The sequence below is a fragment of the Peromyscus californicus genome, unplaced genomic scaffold (genome assembly GCF_007827085.1).
Source record: "Peromyscus californicus insignis strain IS unplaced genomic scaffold, ASM782708v3 Scaffold_4__1_contigs__length_199733344, whole genome shotgun sequence".
Classification (NCBI taxonomy): Eukaryota; Metazoa; Chordata; class Mammalia; order Rodentia; family Cricetidae; genus Peromyscus; species Peromyscus californicus.
The window spans coordinates 66,760,742-66,765,741 of NW_026294562.1; positions in this window are offsets into that span (position 1 = coordinate 66,760,742).

Consider the following 5,000-nt stretch of genomic DNA (forward strand, 5'->3'; position numbering starts at 1 on the left):
AAGATTCAAGGAACGGTATCCTTAAGCTCTCCTCGGGTCATGGTACCCAGACGGGGAAACACACCAAGCACTCATTGGTAGCCTCAATTCAGTCTCCTCACCGTGGTACGATCCTCTTGATTGGTCTTGACTCAGATTCCCAATGCCATCTGCCTCCTGATTGGTTTCAAAGTGATTTGGAGTCTGTCTTTGACCTGTCTAGCGATGCTTAGTTAATGAAAAGGCTAGTGTGCAGCGATGGCCTTTGTCCTTGCTTTCTGTACCACGCTTTTTGTAATTGGCTTATTATTGCCACATTTGTTAATATATCAATTCTGGTGTTCAAAAGAATGTTCTTAGCAGAAAGACATTCTTCTATGGTAGTTTATCTAGTTTTGTGGTAGTAAAGTTAGGGATTATTTCGAGACATAGGCGGTGGAGTGACTTGGGATGAGGTACTCACAGGTAAGACAGAAAGAGGGACTTATCACAAAGGACTGTCTCCATGTGGGGGTTCCATATATAAGATTGCCACGACACCGGAACTCTTAAAGAAAAGCCAGCTCAGGGCTAGGAAGAGGTCTCCAACTGCCCTTGACCACACAGCCTAGAGGACAGGGACCAAACAGAGCATCTGGCTGGACCCAAAGCTTGGTAACCTTTTATGGCAGAAGGACATCAGCCAAGTCGGACATTGTAGCCTGACATAACCACAACAGTCTGATGTTATCTAGTTTTTGAAATAAAGAAAAAAAAAGCCAGGTTTTGAAATATCCCATGTTCCTTCTCTGCCGTGTGACTATAAGAGGTGTTCCCCTGCCTCAGTGCCCCCTTCAAACTTTGGGTTACATGGTCAGACTGAAGGGTGATAAAATCACAGGAAAGGTACTGGGGTGATGGCTCAGTGCTTGTTTGCCTGTATGAGGACCTGAGTTCCATCCTCGGAACTCAAAGGAGAGAAGAGGTTGAACCCTGGGCTCATTGTCCTACTGGTCTAGCCTATTTGGTAAGTTCTAGACCAATGATAGACCCTGTGTCAAAAAAACAAGGTGGATGATGTCTAAGGCATGACACCTTAGCTTGTCTTCTGGCCTCCAAGGGCACACACACACACGTGCACATGCATGGCCCCACAGGAGTCTGTACACACACATGATACCTTGCTGTTCTTCTGCAGATGTGTGATGTTTGAGTCATCTGTCATAATTACAGCATCAACAAGAAGTCCTCAGGTGCACCCACTGAGTGGCATGGCTTCTTTGAAGGGCTTATGTGTGTATCCTCGTCTAAACCAGCTTACTAGTGGTTATTGTTTAGCTTTGGCTCATAACTGATGCTCCGGGATTATGCATGCCATAGAGTGCAAAGATTTTGTGTGACAGTGTGCTCAAGAGAATATAGTTTTCTTTAGCGTGAACATCAAGTTCCAGGATTCACTTTGACTGGGGTCGAGTCAAAGGAGCTTTGGAGAGAAAGAGAAGCCGATTAGGGATATGAAGGTGTAGAGAAATTTGCCAGGCTGAGAAGATGACAGTGACACTCTAAACAATGAGTCTAGAAGAGTTCCCTTCCTAATAGATCCTCTGTAAGCAGCTTGGGCAGGTAGGGAGACTGTGGGCTGCAGGAGGAGAGCATGGAGAGAGGGGCGAGCTTTGAAAGTCAGGCAGGACTACACGGAAATGGCCCCGTGTGCCAAGCTGAGGATCCGGAGAGCAGCACTAGGGAGCCAGGGCAGGGCTGTCAGCAAGAGAGTGATTCACTTCGATTTGCATTTTACAGAGATTCCCCCAGCAGCAGTTGGGGACTCTACCGCAGTTGTCCTTACTTTTATGTCTGCTTGGGCCACCCTCCAGGGACCCTGCGTGGTGAGGCCCACGTTGCACACTGTCTCAATGTGAGCGGGCAGCTGTGACAACATCTGGACCAAGCATGAGGGCGGCATTTGGCGCAGAGGAAAAACTGAGAGCAGGGAGGGAAATGAAACCAATAATGGGTTTTTTAAGCATTTGTTTTATTCTCGCTCTAAATGCGCGCCCTCCTTTAACCCCGTGGATGGAATTCTATTGTGTCCAAGTCGGCTGCTAATGCAGACTGTTCTTTGAGAAGCCTGTGTCCAGAAGGATGGGGGCTGTTCAGAGCCACCCTTCCTCAGCCTGCTGGATTTTGGGGCCACTCAGCTGCCTGGCACTCTGAGGAGTATTTTTATAGTATTTTTAGAGCTGTAGTCAGTGGGAGGAGAAAGGATTTGCCTTTTAAACACAGAACAAGCTCTGTGAGCAGGAGGACACCTCTCACATTGTGTTGAGATCCTTTCCTTAATCTAAATGCCAGGACAGAACCCTTTCTAGGAAGTGAAACCCACACGATTTTACTTATAAATAGCCCAGCCCTGCTCGGCAAGGAACAAAAATACCCACCCTGGTTCTCCTGCCACAGGCACCGGCTTGGAAGGATGCTGTCATCGGATCACTGACACCCTTTCCCCAGTCATTGTGGGCAAAGACAATGCCATCTTCCCGAAAGGAAACAGCCATAAAACCTCCTCCATGACTTCCTAAAAGAGCTTTCCCGTTCACACTGAACATCACAAGCCCCCTCCTCCCACCGAGCCCCCGGCCTCTGGGACCCTGAGACCACAGCCACAATTCAAGGCTTAAATACCTGCCTGTTCCTGAGCCGGGCAGGGAAACTGCTTCACGGACCTACAAAGCTTCCTCTACCTCTCCTCTTTCTTCTGTTTCTCTAAATTGCCTCTCTCCCGTTCCTCCACCTGACAAAGCTCGAGCAAGCGCTTCAATGTCAGATGATAAAACTGAGAATGTTTCCATAACGGGTCCAACTGGCTTAAAAAAAAAATTTGTGATTGCATTTTTTTTCATAAATAGGTAAAAATGTTTTTCTTTTCCTCTTTTTCCTCTTCTTTTCTTCACCTCTTTTTAAACAAACGCACTGCTTTACGGCAGCCCGATCTCAGCACTTTACAGTACCGATAAACGCGGGCACACCTGTGCTATAAACCCCACTTTACATGAAGCAGGCCATTCGTGTTTTATAGCCCATTTTTCACCCATTGTTGTGGAGTCATGTCATAGGTGCGCTGTAATGTGCAGGGAAGGTGGACGGCTTGAAGATCAGTTTAACAAAATGGTCTAATTTTGCCAACTTTAGTGCCAAAATCTGGATTGAAAAATGCAGGACTGGTACCCCAGGAGACACTCCGGTATGATGTCACTTCCCTGAGAATGGCCAAGATAAACATCTATTTCCAGACCCCTTGCACTCACCACACGAATTCGACTTCATTTTCAATCCCCAAATTACAGTTCCTGTTTTCTAACAATTTTAATGTTAACCTGGTTGACATCTGAACTTTCCTGACTTTTTCTCAGACTCAAAGATTTTATTACATTGCTGGTGGAGGAGACGAAATTCCATTCCAAATCTAATGACACCTTTGGAGCCCGTGAGCCTGCAAACTTTTAAAAACAACGCAAGGCAGATTGAATGGCCCTGCCAGCAGGGAGCGGCAAGCACACAGATAGGTCCCACAGAGCTCTGCAAGGTGGGCCTGGAGACTCACTGCTTCCTAGCTGGGAGGGAAGTGAGCACTTTGTTTTCCCTTCTTAAATGGGAAGGTAGGTCAGTTTGCACCAGTGTGAATCTGTGCACTTAGAACAAGGGTCTTTGAATAAATTGAGTGGTTATGGTAGGCCTGTTCCATTTGGCAATGCTCCCAGTATACACAGTATTTTGTACCTGTTGCTCACGGACAAAATGATTTGAGCAGCTGCGATGCATCAACTCTCCCTGTGTACCACATTCCCTGTGAACTCTGTGCTGAGTGAGGCTGTCACACCCATTCTACATGTCTAGAGACTGAGGACTGCCTACGTGGGAAGTTACACAGTCCTGCTGGCTCTCAGGGGCTAGGTCCTCACCTGCAATCTTGCAGTACCCTGTCGCAGAACACAGACAGGTTGCTTACATGTCTTACAGATGGGACAGGTGTCAGTGAGATAGGGAGTTATGTAGCAGAATGAAGATTCACAGGCCAACTTGCTTAGCAGCCTGATCAAGACATTCTACAATGCAGCAGCCCATGTTCTTCTGATCATAAGGACAGGACCAAGTCACGAGACGCTCATGCATCCAAGTACTCACAGGAAGACATCACATGATCCAGGAGACCCAGAGGAAAGCACAACAGTGGGGAGATCTCAACTAAAAGCCCGGGAGCCTCTAAGAGCTGGAGACTGAAGGTATGGTGGATCTAGAGTAGGTAATGAGCAGAGATTGGGCTGCTGTGACAGTGGGGTCCTCTTGATTTCAAACCCCTTTTTCTGGCTTTGTCTTCACTATTTCCCCATTCAATTTGCTCTGGCCAGATGGGATCCCTCACCTAAATTGGTCTATGAGCACCGCTGGGTTGCACACATGTGGCCTTGGAGGTATGGTTCAACTGTTTTGATGTGCTGTAACAAGCTCTTCCTCCTACCCTCTTACACACACACACACACACACACACACACACACACACACACACACACGCGAATATTCTATTTACCTAAATGTTACATATATAGAGAACAAATGAAATGTAGTGTAATGTTATTGGTTGGCCTTTGGTGTGTAGATCTCCAAAGAAAATTTGCCAGTCTCCCCAGATGCCCAACTACAGGCCATTGTGCCCCTCTTACAAGCAAATGCACAGCTGGTAGATGGCTCTGTCATGCAGACCATCTACCTTGGGTTAGTTGAACTGTGTCCGCATGGGTTAGTGAAGAGAGACCTGGGCTCTGATGGGTCCTGTCTTCACCTCCTGGATCCTTGGTGAGATGGCATGGGGTCATGTTTGATCATTCATTACAGAAAGGTAATATCATCTTGCACCTCTTTGGGTGCTCAGGGGTTGGCCTGGCATTGTCTTCTCTACCCATTAGTTCACAGGAAGAGGGTGAGAGAGGCAGAAGAGAGTTGCATTTATAAAGATCAGCTCAGAGTTCTTCCAAAAGGGAAACAGG